Source organism: Delphinapterus leucas, chromosome 4 (genome assembly GCF_059928025.1).
Source record: "Delphinapterus leucas isolate spDelLeu-1000000601 "Yukka" chromosome 4, BTC_Dleu_Yukka2, whole genome shotgun sequence".
Lineage (NCBI taxonomy): Eukaryota > Metazoa > Chordata > Mammalia > Artiodactyla > Monodontidae > Delphinapterus > Delphinapterus leucas.
The window spans coordinates 91793848-91811072 of record NC_143132.1 but is presented as its reverse complement, the minus strand read 5'-3'; the positions used below and the strand labels follow the sequence as shown (position 1 = coordinate 91811072).

At 38.2% G+C, this 17225-nt stretch overlaps 1 protein-coding gene across 1 annotated transcript in view; it reads left to right on the top strand.

The window, feature by feature from the left end:
• The window catches only part of NAALADL2 (N-acetylated alpha-linked acidic dipeptidase like 2), a 1488397-nt gene that overhangs the window by 433768 nt on the left and 1037404 nt on the right, over positions 1–17225 (top strand). The gene's annotated exons all lie outside the window — the stretch shown is intronic.

Here is a 17225-nt window from a genome sequence, read left to right as displayed (position 1 = left end):
GTAAGTGCCAACAGCTTCTGAAATGGTAGCAATCAGACGTGTAAGTGGTGTCGATTACAAAGTGTGTGTATGTGCTTGCGCGCGCGCGCGTGCGCGCCCCCCCCCCCCCCGCTGAGTTTCGAGGTGTGCTTTGAAGGTGGGAAAAGAGGTGGGGATTGTTGTTTCTGAAGAAGCTACTGTGTCGGTTTTGCTCAACTACTCAACCTACACAGAAACACCAATTTGGTGGAGTAGGGAAAGCCTTATCCTTACTCCCCACTGTAATGCTGGAGAAATGGAACAACCTACTTCCAGTGCATTTTCACGTTAAACTTTTGCTAGCATTGGAAGAATATCGATTTTTGTCTCTGTGGGATTTTAATTAGTAATCAGATTTTACCATCTCTGGGGTTTACCAGCTAAGTGTCCTTGTAATTAATATAACCAGTTTTTTTAAAGGTAGAAAACAAGTCTCAGAGGGCAGCGTATCGTTAGGGAGAGCAGTTGGTTTTACAGGTTTTACTTCATCAGATACCTTTGTCCTTTGAAGGGACTGGCTTTGTTGACATTGGCTTGACTAGGCTCTATGGTTAGGCTTGTTGATAGACACAAATACAAGTTCTCTTAACACTTTCCACTTTTTTGAATGAAGAAAGTTCCTTTTAAAAAAAGAAATAGAAAATGGGCTGAATACGTATTTGTTGCCATGATTTCTAGTAGTCTTCTCTCTTAAGAATTATTTACCACCTTTACAAGTGACATTTTGAACAAGGTATTTTTTAAAAATCTACTTGATAATGATATTTTTATTTGTTTAATTATGTTCTTGTGAAGCTACCAACAAGAAAATCCCCAAACTACTCAGTTTTCCATTAAGTACACATAACCAAACATGTAAGTACATCTGTGAAATACAGCACACCTGAGAATAACAATAAGATGATCATAGACATGCCTGGTCATAAAAGTATATCACCCATTTTTATAGAGTTAAATAATCTTCCAGAATACCTGTATTTTTCTTTATTTTCTTTAATTCTTTCTCCACCTATCTTGCTTAAGAATCCCAGAATTTTATTTCTATTTTTGCAGGTTTCCTAAAAAAATTTTTTTTGAAATATTGCGTAAAATGCTATTAAAATCATTTTTAATTTAAAGATTAATTTTAAAAGTTATTTAGTGCATTCTATTGAAGAAAAACAAGGTAAAAGGCTCATTCAGTATAACTCTATGAAATAATTTATTTGTATGTGTTTTATGGACAAAATGATATTATGTATGTGATTATAACATATACCTTAACTGTCTCTGCAGTATTTTTCTGTGGAAAAGTATATGGGAGGCATCTAGGTTGTTAAAGTTGCTCGTATAATAATGATTTTGTATCAGATGTATATGACTGTTTGGCAGCCCCCTGAATAGCTCATCCTAGGCCTTGTGGGTTCATCCCCTGAGTCTGTGTTTGGGATTGAAATAAACTGAGGAGTAACCTGGCCTCTCCCCTCTCCCCTTATCATCCCTCTTTGTGTCAGGATCAGAGGTAATATTTGCTTCTTATTTTAGAGTCCTAGATTGTGTATAGATCTTCTGTTGTTTTGGGTTTTTTTCTTTTCTTTTCTTCTGGCCCTTTTATGTATGTTATGATTCTGGTAATATGTTCCACTGTGGAAGGGCAACTTTCCCTTCCTCCTATCTACTGACTTTTCCAATTATTTACAGAATTAATAATTAGCATATATCAGAAAAACATGCATAAAATTTAAAACAAGAGCTATGATAAATAATTTGAATGTCATGGTTTAAGTTAGAAAACAATGTGCCTTGGTTCATAGTTGGGGAATACTTGTGAAATCGGTTCTATCCTGGGGTATTTTCCTTTGTGCACTCTGTGAAAACTTTTCAGTAGGAATGTGTACTCTTCTGATCTTATCTGAGTTGAAATGCATCCTTGGTAGGTCTACAAATAGTTCAGATCTATCTTCTTGGAGTGTTGAAATGCTTCCATTCCAGACATATTTGCCTTAAGATTATTAAGTGAACCTATTAATCAGTGAGAATTAATGAGAAACAAAGATGCTTCACCTTGGTTTGAAATTATTTCTGGATTTTTTTTTTAATATAAAGGAAAGCAGTGTAGAGATAACTTGTACCTTTATTTGTATGTGTGAAGGTAAGAGATTTTTGATAAGTTTATTTAATATCATATAAGACAAATCAGGATATATCCTGGAGTCTTTATTTATGGATTGCTCTAACAGTATTCTGTTTTCTATGCAATACCTAGTCCTATATCTGAGCTTGAGTTTAAAAATTACCAAAGTAAATGAAAAAGACATTTGAAGTGTTGTTTAATCTCGCCTTTGACTTAACAGCATTTATAAAAGATTCTGAAGTTCTCTAAAATAATACTAATTATTGTCAGCTCTGCTTACAAATGAGTGTTCTCTAATAGAAATGACTATATTCAAATGTTTTGTACATTCAACCTATGGGTGATAGGTTTAAGAGTTTTGGCTATGAAGATAATAAGTAGATAATAAACAGAGGATTTTCATTAGAACTCCATCTTGTGCCTTGAATAATGGTTTTCTAAGGCCATGTATCTAGATTGTCTAGATTCATTGGACCATCTCTAATTACAACTTGGAGCGCTAGCCATAGACGTTCAGAAATTATTCATTTTAGCACTACATCCTTTAGGACTCTGACCCATTATTATACCCAGGGAGCTGGTTGATTGTGCCCTGGTTAGTGGAGCCCTTAAGCTGTCAACATTTAATGTTTCCAATGGTATTGGGAACCTATCTTTTCCTGAATGAGAGTGAAATCTTTCCAAGGTTATCTTCAGCTTAATGTGAACAGATCTCAATTATCTTTTCAGGTATAAGAAGCAAACTCTCCCTTTCAGTCTCAATGATACAGTAACTCCACAGACATTTATGTAAAAATTTCTCACATGAAGGTTCATAATATTCTCTGGATTCATAAAATAGAATTATCTTGGGGAGGAGAGAATATTAGAAAAAATTTTTTCTAATTTTTGAAAATACAAATAAAATGTACAAATCATATGGCATCAAGAATAGGGGTAAGTGCTTTCTGAGCCTTGTTATTTGCTGAGGAAAGAAAGCAGAATTTCCTACATAATATCTATAAACACATGTACCACTGAGTGGCACGTTGTCAGTTTGTGACAGTAGTGAAAGGCCATGGCTGGGATGACAGGAGGGTGGAAACTCCCTTCTTGACTGGGAGTTATCTGGAAAATGCCTTAGGCTAAGGCTCTCAAAAGGCTACCCTTGGGCACGTAAGGGACCCTTACCTATTGTCTCTCAGGAAGGACAGGCATTTTCTGCTTCTCCCAGGGTTCTCATTAACAGGCAGGGCAGACCCTAATCAGAACTAAAATAAATAAATAAATAAATAATAAGGGAAAGGCTCTCTCACTACCCAGCTGTGTTCTTCGTCCACTGAGTCCCTCCTACCTCAGGAACTCAGCCCCATGAGCTCTTCTTTCTCTCCTCCTCTTCCTTGGTCAAAACATGTCCAAGGCCACATGCCTCTTTGTAAAGAATATGAGATACTAATTTATCCTCAGAATTATTTGAATAACAGGAATCTGAGTTCTGTGCCAGAACAACCTTGTGAGAGGAGGTTTCTTTGAGTGGGGTCTCCCCTGGGCTACTCAACACAACCTCATCACTCAGGCTGCCTACTTCTCTGCTGCTCAGATGTTTTCCAGCACCTTCTAATTAAAGCCCTTCTTCTTACCTTAGTTCTTCTTAGTTCTCTAGATTTAGGAAAACCCTATTCTAAAGGCTACGAAAGACTAGAACTCAAGTGGAAAAGATGTTTCCAAGTACAGAAGGTTGGCTAGACCGTTTCAAATGCAAGGCCAGTTCTAGGTAGCTGTCAGCAGAGAGGAGAACTCTTCACCAACCCACTGAGGGAGAATTTGGCTGTCAAAGCTAGGGAAAAGAAATCTGTAGAATGTTAACATTTTCAAGGTAGAGAGGAGCTTAGAGGGCCTCAAGTCCAACATTTTTACTTTGTAGAGAAGCGAACAGAGATCCTTTGAAGGTACAAAAATTTCCCTTGGTTTCTCAGAAGCAGTTGCCAGAACCCAGGTCTCCACCCTAGCTGCCTAAAGCCTATAATGTGATGGAGGAATTTGGCACATTATTTTCTAGGGGTATTTACTTTCCTATTTCCAGAAGGGAAATCAGGCTTGTAAATGCTTTCCATATTGACATATTTAGTTTCTACAGTCATGACCTGGAAATCATTGTCCAGTATTCAGTCTGGCTTTTATAGGACTGCTCCATCCAGGCTTGGGTTTTCTCTTGACTCCAAAGAAGTTACTTTGGCTTTTGAGACATTTACTTATCTTTCATCACAACAAGGAGGAATTGGCTTGAAATTCCATAGGCACATGCAACAGATGTTTCTCATGATACAGCCATTTTTTAAAAGAAATTATACTTATTCTGTTTGGCTAGTGTAAGAAAAAAAAAAAATCCAGGTGGGAACGTACCTTAGTGTCTGTGCTTCTCAGTTGCAACCCAGGGACAGCAGTACTGCATACCCCAACCAGTTATACTGGCTTGGTGTGCATGTTTACTTTCTATGATGGGAAAAATATCTCTGCGTTCATCATCATAAACCATGCCTGTGAGTGCTTTGAAAGCTTTCTAAAACCCCAAAGAGAAGTCACCAGTTTGTGAACCTTCCTTCCCACCCAATAGAACTTTAATAGCATTTTCAATTAAGAGAAGTGCACAGAGGTCTTGTGTAACCTATTTGTTTTCCTGGAGGAAGCTTTCACCAGCTCTGAGTGAGAGGCTGGTATACTTGAAAACCTGAGGCACTTTGGAAATGAAATTTAGATATTGAGGTAACAGGGCATTTTAGAGTTGAAATTTCCAGAAGCTCTGCTGGAGAGGTCTTATAATCTAAGGACAAAATCAAGCATAATCGGAGCAAGTAAAATTGCAGAGAATGTCAAGGCATGAAATCCCAAGTGAGTCTGCCCGAAGTGTGTAGGCAAAAGAGGATGAGAAGATGGATTGGGGACTTTTCCCAAGTACAAGGCAAAGAACCCTTGCAGCAGGCAAACAGGTATTGTTATAAAGCAGGTGTTGTTATAACCACAGACACATATCCAGGAATTTATAGAGAAATCTAGGAATTTATAGACAGTTTCATAGAGGAGATATGATGTGAACTGACTCTGGACAAAATAAGTGGCAGAAAGAAGAAAGTTTTTCCTGGCAAAATGAACAGCAGAGACAAGGCATAGAAATTGTATCTGTCCATGCATTTACTTGCTTTATTTTCTACTCTTATTGAAAACAAAGGATTTTCCAAAAATTACTATAGTAGAGCCTTGAACAACATGGGTTTGAACTGCACAGGTATACTCATATGTGGACTTTTTTCACTTAATACATACTACAGTACTACACAATCTGAAATTGGAACTCGGTTTAGAACCACAATCTGGAGGGCTGTAGGGCCCACTGTAAAGTTGTCTGTGGATTTTCAACTTTATGGGGGGTGGGGGAGTTGATGCTCCTAACCTCTGAGTTGTTCAAGGGTCACTGTACTTTGAAATAGGCTACAAATAAATAAACCTAATAATAAAATAAGGTTAAAATAATATAAGTTAAAATTTATATGTAAAATGTATGCCAAAACATTCTAAACAGCTACCAAACAAGTCACAAATTTGCTTCCAAGATTCCTAGCAGCCAAAAGAAAAATATTGGTTTTAAGATTAATGGTGTTCAAACCATATAAAAATGTGGCAGTTATTCAGGAGAGGCATAGATTTCTTGATTAGACATGGTGATAGAAGTCAAAATTATTTCTATAGATGACAGGAGACAGGCCTAATTAGAAGAAAGGTTTTTATTAGGCAACAATGAGACATAAAGGTAAAAGAATTATAGAGATAAAGAAAATAGTATTATTTAACTCATCTCAGAATCTTCACATGGATGATTTTCTTTGAGCCCCTTAAGCTGCTGCACTGTCCTATCAGATGTTTGTCAGAAAAAAAAAAGATTATGCAGAAAAAATTTCAAACGTATAATAAGTCTGAAAATAAAAAGACATAAAAAGAAAACAAAAGAATATTTAAGAAATATAGACTTTATAAAAACTAAGTTTACACGATTTAAATATTCACACTTAAAATTTCAGAATATAAAAAATAGGTCATTTTGAAAGTTAGGCTGCTATATATATTTTATAAGCAAGGTATTATGCAAGTATCTCTCCTGGAGTGGATTTTATGTGGGTGTTGTGTGTTCATGTTGGTTAATGAAGGGTTTAGTACAGTCACTGTGACAGGTTTGGTGGTGGGGCCGTGGGTGGTAGGTGGGTCAGGGATAGAGTGTAACAATAAAGAAGAGCACATTGGTATTGATAATATTCATGTTGCATTGTAAATCTACTTTAAAGACTTTAATCTGTAAACTTCAGGTACAATGAGGTAATAATGTTGCCTTAAGTTTTTATTTTCCATACATTTAAATAGTAATTTGGGGGAAAAAATTTAATGAGAAGATAGTAATGGTTTTTCATTCTTTCTTTTTTTGTTGTTTTTAAACATCTTTATTGTAGTATAATTGCTTTACAATGGTGTGTTAGTTTCTGCTTTATAACAAACTGAATCAGTTATACATATACATATGTCCCCAAATTTCTTGATCTTGCGTCTCCATCCCTCCCACCGTCCCTATCCCACCCCTCTAGGTGGTCACAAAGCACCGAGCTGATCTCCCTGTGCTAGGCGGCTGCTTCCCACTAGCTATCTATTTTACATTTGGTAGTGTATATATGTCCATGCCACTCTCTCACTTTGTCCCAACTTACCTCTCACTTTGTCCCAACTTACCCTTCCCCCTACCCATATCCTCAAGTCCATTCTCTAGTAGGTCTGTGTCTTTATTCCCGTCTTGCCCTGGGCTCTTCATGACCATCGTTTTTCTTTTTTTTCTTTTTAGATTCCATATATATGAGTTAGCATATGGTATTTGTTTTTCTGACTTACTTCACTCTTTATGACAGACTCTAGGTCCATCCACCTCACTACAAATAACTCAATTTCGTTTCCTTTTATGGCTGAGTAATATTCCATTGTATATATGTGCCACATCTTCTTTATCCATTCATCTGTTGATGGACACAGGTTGCTTCCATGGCCTGGCTTTGTAAATAGAGCTGCAATGAACATTGTGGTACATGACTCTTTTTGAATTATGGTTTTCTCAGGTATGCCCAGTAGTGGGATTGCTGGGTCATATGGTGGTTCTATTTTTAGGTTTTTAAGGAACCTCCATACTGTTCTCCATAGTGGCTGCATCAATTTACATTCCCACCAACAGTGCAAGAGGGTACCTTTTCTCCACACCCTCTCCAGCATTTATTGTTTGTAGATATTTTGATGATGGCCATTCTGACTGGTGTGAGATGATATCTCATTGTAGTTTCAATTTGCATTTCTCTAATGATTAATGATGTTGAGCATTCTTTCATGTGTTTGTTGGCAATCTGTATATCTTATTTGGAGAAATGTTTATTTAGGTCTTCTCCCCATTTTTGGATTGGGTTTTTTGTTTTTTTGATACTGAGCTGCATGAGCTGTTTGTAAATTTTGAAATTAATCCTTTGTCAGTTGCTTCATTTGCAAATATTTTCTCCCATTCTGAGGGTTGTCTTTTGGTCTTGTTTATGGTTTCCTTTGCTGTGCAAAAGCTTTGAAGTTTCCTTAGGTCCCATTTGTTTATTTTTGTTTTTATTTCCATTTCTCTAGGAGGTGGGTCAAAAAGGATCTTACTGTGATTTTCTACCAATGTTTTCCTCTAAGAGTTTTATAGTGTCTGGCCTTACATTTAGGTCTTTAATCCATTTTGAGTTTATTTTTGTGTATGGTGTTAGGGAGTGTTCTAATTTCGTTCTTTTCCATGTAGCTGTCCAGTTTTCCCAGCACCACTTATTGAAGAGGCTGTCTTTTCCCCACTGTATATTCTTGCCTCCTTTATCAAAGATAAGGTGACCATATGTGTGTGGGTTTATCTCTGGGCTTTCTATCCTGTTCCATTGATCTACCTTTCTGGTTTTGTGCCAGTACCATACTGTCTTGATTACTGTAGCTTTGTAGTATAGTCAGAAGTCAAGGAGCCTGATTCCTCCATCTCCGTTTTTCTTTCTCAAGATTGCTTTGGCTATTCGGGCTCTTTTGCATTTCCACACAAATTGTGAAATATTTTGTTCTAGTTCTGTGAAAAATGCCAGTGGTAGTTTGATAGGGATTGCATTGAATCTGTAGATTGCTTTGGGTAGTAGAGTCATTTTCACAATGTTGATTCTTCCAATCCAGAAACATGGTATATCTCTCCATCTATTTGTATCATCTTTAATTTCTTTCATCAGTGTCTTATAATTTTCTGCATACAGGTCTTTTGTCTCCTTAGATAGGTTTATTCCTAGATATTTTATTCTTTTTGTTGCAGTGGTAAATGGGAGTGTTTTCTTGATTTCACTTTCAGATTTTTCATCATTAATGTACAGGAATGCAAGAGATTTCTGTGCATTAATTTTGTATCCTGCTACTTTACCAAATTCATTGATTAACTCTAGTAGTTTTCTGGTAGCATCTTTAGGATTCTCTATGTGTAGTATCATGTTATCTGCAAACAGTGACAGCTTTACTTCTTCTTTTCTGATTTGGATTCCTTTTATTTCTTTTTCTTCTCTGATTGCTGTGGCTAAAACTTGCAAAACTATGTTGAATAAGAGTGGTCAGAGTGGGAAACATTGTCCTGTTCCCTATCTTAGTGGAAATGGTTTCAGTTTTTCACAATTAAGGATGGTTTTGGCTGTGGGTTTGTCATATATGGCCTATAATATGTTGAGGAAAGTTCCCTCTATGCCTACTTTCTTGAGGTTTTTTATCATAAATGGGTGTTGAATTTTGTCAAAAGCTTTCTCTGCATCTATTGAGATGATCATATGGTTTTTCTCCATCAATTTGTTAATATGGTGTATCACATTGATCAATTTGCGTATATTGAAGAATCCTTGCATTCCTGGGATAAACCCCACTTGATCATGGTGTATGATCCTTTTAATATGCTGTTGGATTCTGTTTGCTAGTATTTCGTTGAGGATTTTTGCATCTATGTTCATCAGTGATATTGGCCTGTAGTTGTCTTTCTTTGTGACATCCTTGTCTGGTTTCAGTATCAGGGTGATTGTGGCCTCATAGAATGAGTTTGGGAGTGTTCCTCCCTCTGCTATATTTTGGAAGAGTTTGAGGAGGATAGGTGTTAGCTCTTCTCTAAATGTTTGATAGAATTTGCCTGTGAAGCCATCTGCTCCTGAGCTTTTCTTTGTTGGAAGATTTTTAATCACAGTTTCAATTTCAGTGCTTGTGATTGGTCTGTCCATATTTTCTATTTCTTCCTGCTTCACTCTCAGAAGGTTGTGCATTTCTAAGAATTTGTCCATTTTTTCCAGGTTGTCCGTTTTATTGTCATATAGTTGCTTGTAGTAATCTCTCATGATCCTTTGTATTTCTGCAGTGTCAGTTGTTACTTCTCCTTTTGCATTTCTAATTCTATTGATTTGAGTCTTCTCCCTTTTTTTTTTTGATGAGCCTGGCTAATGGATTATCAATTTTGTTTATCTTCTCAAAGAACCAGATTTTAGTTTTCTTGATCTTTGCTATTGTTTCCTTCATTTATTTTTCATTTTTTTCTGATCTGATCTTTATGATTTCTTTCCTTCTGCTAACTTTGGGGTATTTTTGTTCTTCTTCCTATAACTGCTTTAGGTTTAAGGTTAGGTCGTTCCTTTGAGATGTTTCTTGTTTCTTAAGGTAGGATTGTATTGCTCTAAACTTCCCTCTTAGAACTGCTTTTGCTGCATCCCATAGGTTTTAGGTCATCCTGTTTTCATTATCATTTGTTTTTAGGTATTTTTTGATTTCCTTTTTGATTTCTTCAGTGATCTCTTGATTATTAAGTAGTGTGTTGTTAGCCTCCATGTGTTTGTATTTCTTACAGAGTTTTTTCTGTAATTGATATCTAGTCTCATAGCATTGTGGTCAGAAAATATACTTGATATGATTTCAATTTTCTTAAATTTACCAAGGCTTGATTTTTAACCCAACATATGATCTATGCTGGAGAATGTTCCATGAGCACTTGAGAAGAATGTGTTTTCTGTTGTTTTTGGATGGAATGTCCTACAAATATCAATCAGGTCCATCTTGTTTAAGGTATCATTTAAAGCTTGTGTTTCCTTATTTATTTTCATTTTGGATGATCTGTGCATTGGTGAAAGTGGGGTGTTAAAGCACCTACTATGATTGTGTTACTGTTGATTTGCCCTTTTATGGCTGTTAGTATTTGCGTTATGTATGGAGGTGCTCCTATGTTGGGTGCATAAATATTTACAATTGTTATATCTTCTTCTTGGATTGATCCCTTAATCATTATGTAGTGTCCTTCTTTGTCTCTTATAATAGTCTTTGTTTTAAAGTCCATTTTGTCTGATATGAGAATTGCTACTCCAGCTTTCTTTAGATTTCCATTTGCATGGAATAACTTTTTCCATCCCCTCACTTTCAGTCTATATGTGTCCCTAGGTCTGAGGTGGGTCTCTTGTAGACAGCATATATATGGGTCTTGTTTTTGTATCCATTCAGCCAATATATATATCTTATGGTTGGAGCATTTAATCCACTTACATTTAAGGTAATTATCGATATGTATGTTCCTATTACCATTTTCTTAATTGTTTGGGGTTTGCTATTGTAGGTCTTTTCCTTCTCTTGTGTTTCCTGCCTAGAGAAGTTCCTTTAGCATTTGTTGTAAAGCTGGTTTGGTGGTGCTGAATTCTCTTAGCTTTTGCTTCTCTGTGAAAGTTTTAATTTCTCCATCAAATCTGAATGAGATCCTTGCCTGGTAGAGTAATCTTGGTTGTAGGTTTTTCTCCTTTATCACTTTAAATATGTCCTGCCACTCTCTTCTGGCTTGCAGAGTTTCTGCTGAAAGATCAGCTGTTAACCTTATGGGGTTTCCCTTGTGTGTTTTTTGTTGTTTTTCCCTTGCTGCTTTTAATATTTGTTCTTTGTATTTAATTTTTAATAGTTTGATTAATATGTGTCTTGGCATATTTCTCCTTGGATTTATCTTGTATGGGACGCTCTGTGCTTCCTGGAGTTGATTAACTATTTCCTTTCCCATATTAGGGAAGTTTTCAACTATAATCTCTTCAAATATTTTCTCAGTCCCTTTCTTTTTCTCTTCTTCTTCTGGGACCCCTATAATTTGAATGTTGGTGCCTTTAATGTTGTCCCAGAGGTCTCTGACACTCTCCTCAATTCTTTTTTGTTTGTTTGTTTATTCTGCTCTGCAGTAGTTATTTCCACTATTTTATCTTCCTGGTCACTTATCCATTCTTCTGCCTCAGTTATTCTGCTATTGATCCCTTCTAGAGAATTTTTAATTTCATTTATTGTGTTGTTCATCACTGTTTGTTTGCCGTTTAGTTCTTCTAGGTCCTTGTTAAACGTTTCTTGTATTTTCTCCATTCTATTTCCAAGATTTTGGATCATCTTTACTATCATTATTCTGAATTCTTTTTCAGATAGACTATTTCCTCTTCATTTGTTACGTCTGGTTGGTTTTTGCCTTGCTGTTTCGTCTGCTGTGTGTTTCTCTGTCTTCTTATTTTGCTTAACTTACTGTGTTTGGGGTCTCCTTTTCGCAGGCTGCTGGTTCATAGTTCCCGTTTTTTTTGGTGCCTGTCTCCAGTGGCTAAGGTTGTTTCAGAGGGTTGTGTAGTCTTCCTGATGGAGGGGACTAGTGCCTGTGTTCTGGTGGATGAGACTGGATCTTGTCTTTCTGGTGGGCTGGTCCACGTCTGGTGGTGTGTTTTGGACTTTCTGTGGCCTTATGATTTTAGGCAGCCTCTCTGCTAATGGATGGGGTTGTGTTCCTGTCTTACTAGTTGTTTGGCAAAGGGTGTCCAGCACTGTAGCTTGCTGGTCATTGAGTGGAGCTGGGTCTTGGCGTTGAGATGGAGATCTCTGGCAGATTTTCACCGTTTGATATTACGTGGAGCTGGGAGGTCTCTTGTGGACCAGTGTCCTGAACTTGGCTCTCCCACCTCAGAGGCGCAGCCCTGATGCCTGGCTGGAGCACCAGGAACCTGTCATCCACACAGCTCAGAATAAAAGGGGGAAGAACAAGAAAGAAAGAAAGAAAGAAACAAGAAGATAATATAAAATAAAGTATAATATAATAAAATAAAGTTATTAAAATGAAAAATAATTGTTAAAAAATTTTTTTTAATAATAAAAAAAGAAAGGATGAAAGAAGAGAGCAACCAAACCAAAAAACAAATCCACCAATGATAACAAGTGCTAAAAACTATACTTAAAAAAAAAAAAAACATGGGCAGCCAGAACCCTAGGACAAATGGTAAAAGCAAAGCTGTACAGACAAAATCACACACAGAATCATACCCATACACACTCACAAAAAGAGAAAAAGTGAACAAAGTATATATATTGTTGCTCCCAAAGTCCACCTCCTCAATTTGGGATGATTCCTTGTCTATTCAGATATTCCACAGATGCAGGGTATGTCAAGTTGATTGTGGAGATTTTATCCGCTGCTCCTGAGGCTGCTGGGAGAAATTTCCCTTTCTCTTCTTTGTTCCCACATTTCCTGGGGTTCAGCTTTGGATTTGGACCCACCTTTTGCATGTAGGTTGCCTGAGGGCATCTGTTCTTCCCTCAGACAGGGCGGGGTTAAAGGAGCAGCTGATTTGGGAGCTCTGGATCACTCAGGCCTGGGGGAGGGAGGGGTACGGATGCAGGGCGAGCCTGTGGTGGCAGAGGCCGGCATGACGTTGCACCAGCCTGAGGCGGCGGTGCGTTCTCCCGGGGAAGTTGTCCCTGTATCCTGGGACCCTGGCAGTGGCGGGCTGCACAGGCTCCCGGGAGGGGAGGTGTGGAGAATGACCTGTGCTCGCACACAGGCTTCTTGGTGGCGGCAGCAGCCGCCTTAGCGTCTCATGCCCGTCTCTGGGGTCCACGCTGATAGCCGCGGCTCGCGCCCGTCTCTGGAGCCCGTTTCAGTGGTGCTCTGAATCCCCTCTCCTCTTGCACCCTGAAACAATGGTCTCTTGCCTCTTAGGCAGGTTCAGACTTTTTCCCGGACTCCCTCCCGGCTAGCTGTGGCGCACTAGTCCCCTTTAGGCTGTGTACATGCAGCCAACCCCAGTCCTCTTCCTGGGATCCGACCTCCGAAGCCAGATCCTCAGTTCCCAGCCCCCACCCGCCCCGGCGGGTGAGCAGACAAGCCTCTCGGGCTGGCGAGTACTGATCGGCACCGATCCTCTGTGCGGGAATCTCTCCGCTTTGTCCTCAGCACCCCGGTTGCTGTGCTGTCCTCCGCGGCTCCGAAGCTTCCCCGCTCCGCCACCCGCAGTCTCCGCCCGCGAAGGGGCTTCTAGTGTGTGGAAACCTTTGCTCCTTCACAGCTCCCTCCCACTTGTGCAGGTCCCGTCCCTATTCTTTTGTCTCTGTTTATTCTTTTTTCTTTTGCCCTACCCAGGTACGTGGGGGACTTTCTTGCCTTTTGGGAGGTCTGAGGTCTTCTGCCAGCGTTCAGTAGGTGTTCTATAGGAGTTGTTCCACACGTAGATGTATTTCTGATGTATTTGTGGGGAGGAAGGTGATCTCCACGTCTTACTCTTATGCCATCTTGAAGCTCCTCCCCCTGTTTTTTCATTCTTGAGTCTGAGTTTTCATCAGTTTTAGGTTCATATTTTATATTATTGTCAGTTTATCATTTGATCTCCATGGATTTCCTTTAGGCATCATCTTTTTTCTAAATTACAAAACTAGTAATATTGCTTACATTTTTAGAAATTAGTAAGTGCTAAGTTATATTTATCAAAATACTTTTACATAATTCCTAATGACATTGGTTAATAGAATGTTCTAGAAAGGTAGTCACCACATGAAATTTTCATTTTCATAGGTTGATTAGTAAATAAATTGTTTTCATAATTACATAAATAAAAAGGAAAAAAACCCCAGTATTCATTGGATACTAAATTTAAGTGGAAATTTACTAAGCTTATTTGAATCTCACAACAATCTTGGCCTTTTCTCTTCCCCTCCAACAGATACACTAAGGTGATTCCCCACTAAAACCTCTGCCTACTGGTAATATCTGCTGAACTTCCTATGGTTTGTTCCTTCTTGTCATTCAATCATCAGATTAAATATCATCCCAGTGATTCCTTCTCTAGCCTCTCAAACTAAAGAAGCCCATCTCTGTCTTAATGCCTGATTTTAAATATCTTACCATGAGCCCTGTTTTTTTTTGGGGGGGAGTGTCTATTTGTTTATTGCCTATTTCCCTGCAATAAAACGTTCTCTCCCTGAGATAAAAGACCATGGCTGGCTGTATTTCTAGCCTAGAACCATAGCTGACACGTACTATATTTTTCAACAAGTATAAGTTTAATATGCTCAGAAAAAACAAACATAAAATGCAAAATATTTGTGTCTAGCCAATTTACATTTGTTGTAACATGAAAATTAGTTGAACATAAAGTAGCAGTCACTTAACATGGTAAAGGCAAAGCAGAATGAAACAAGAAGACTTAATTAAAAATTGACAAAAAAGTGTTAAAATTGGAAAAGATCTTTTTCCAGAATGATAGTTGACATAGAGTTTCTATTCTAAGATATGGGGAGCAGAGTCTTGTTCATTTTCATTTCCTCTGGTTCTGTGTTACAGTGCCTTTGGTTGGGGTTAACCTGATGAGCTCTCAAAGAGTCCAAGTATGAAACTATGATGATGGCGCTGATGGAAGAAAACACTTAAGTGTATACTCTGTGCCAGGGAGTGTTTCAAGTGTTCAACATTTATTATTTTATTGAATATTCATAACCATTTAATGAGGAGCATATGCTCAATAAATACAAATATAAATAATTATGTGACTATATTTTCCTTCTGCTTTATTTCTAATTCATCTTCATCACTGTCCATCATCTCATAGTGATGGAGAGCTGAGTTCATGTGATAATGATGGGATTTGACAAAAAATAAATGTGACAGATACTTGAGGTTAAATTGGTGTTTCCTTGTATTAAATGCTGAAGGAAGAAGAGATTGTAAAAACTGGGTTTCTGGCTTAGGTGACAGAGAGAGTAGTATTGTTAACTGATTTAGGGAGTTTAGGATGGGGAATCGTTTAGGGGAGAGAAATATGAGACTTCTTTAGACAAAAATGTTTCTAAGCTATAAGTTTAGTTGTTGAAAATGTCCAGGACTTAAACTGTTAAAACGAGACTAGACCTTGAGAAAGAGAACTAGGATGGAATTAAGGAGTTGGAAGTTATTAAACCTTAAGTCATAGGTGACATTTGGATAGATGAGATTGTACAGAGATGGGAGTTAAAGTAAGAAGAGAAGACTGATGGTTGAGTCTAGAAAACACTGACGTCTAAATCTGAGTAGAAATGAAAGAAAGTGAGATGGGGTCATTGGAGAGAGAGAAGTTACAGATGACAGAATTTTGGGGGAAATACACTGTGAGAGGGGGTGGTTTCTAAATAAGAAGGGTGAAATATGTCAAATGATGGAATAGTCGAGTAGCTAGGACTTGGTGATTCAAGCCTGGAATTAAGGTGAGACATGAGGAAGAAACAATTCAAAAATGATCAGGAACAAGGTCAAAGGAGGAGACAAAATTATAAAATCTAAGGAGCTTAAAATAGTAGAAGTTCAATAGTTGTACCCTGGGAAATGACTGTTGTTAGGGAGTTGGAGAAAGAAAAGTGAACAAAGGAGGCAATTGCATCACGACAGTTCTGTGAGTTAAGTATAATTTCCAGTTTTCGCAAATGAGGAAACACTGTCAGTGAGGGAGGGGATGAAGGTGCCAAAATAGAAGGAGTGTGTCCGATGAAGATGAGGACTTTGATCATTAGAACCACTTTAAACAGCAGGAGGGCAGCTTTCTTTCTATGAGGAAGAATAAGAGTGAGTATAATTAATGACAGATTCCCCGGGTTACAGAGAAGAGTGGGTGATGGAACTCATGCCAATGGCCTGCATCTTTGCAGTAAAGGATGAGTCATCCAGCCAAGAGTTAGGGTGGGGCTGAGTGTGGGGTATTGAATCCACGAAAGATAAATAAAAGGATTGACCAGAAGCAGCCTCAGTCACGTTAGACAGGAGATACTGTCAGTGAATGTGGGAAAGCAAGAGGAAAAAAAAGCAGGCTGACTATTAAGCTAGTTTTCACAGAGACATGAGTGAGTTTGTGTGAGAGTGAGTGTGTGTTTTATTGGCTTGTCTACAGATTTAGCTAGAGATGGTTATTTTGGAATACTTAGGCTTCCTCATTTAGCACACCCAATAAGCCTACTCTAGCTAGTGTTCTTCAGATTGCATGCCACTGCCCTATAGCAGAACTAGAAGAGAGACCACATTTCATTACAAATCCATCCAGTATTTTTTTTTTTTTTTTTTCTGTACGTGGGCCTCTCAGTGTTGTGGCTTCTCCCGTTGCGGAGCACAGGCTCCGGATGCGCAGGCTCAGTGGCCATGGCTCACGGGCCCAGCCGCTCCACGGCATGTGGGATCTTCCCGGACCGGGGCACGAACCCGTGTCCCCTGCATGGGAAGCCCCATCCAGTTTTTGAAAAGCAATGGAACACCTAGGCTTGACTGCAAATCAGCTTTTGTAGTGGTATCTTCTCATCTATGTAACATTTGCAAAGCACCAATATATACCACTAGCCGTATAGCAGGAATGTGACAAATGTATGGGACTTTGGGATGAGGGGGATGCACTTCCATTTGACTTTGTTTGAAGAAAGCAAAATGAGGTTGGGATCAATGTTTATTCACTCAAAGATTTCAAGACTCTTGGATAATCAGTGATTCATGTCAGGGTTTGTATGATAATGTTATTAGCATCATTAATAATAATGAAAAGAATAAGAAATACCATTGGACATTTAATAAATACCAGAAAGAGGCAAAGCTAGAATTTAAATCTAGGACATATATGACTTTATTGCTTCTTAACTGCTGCATTTCCTAGGAGTAAGTACCATTTTAAAAGAGCTACTTTAAAAGAAATTAGGCTGTCCAAGGAGAGTGTTTCAAATATTTACCATTTATATCCATATGCAA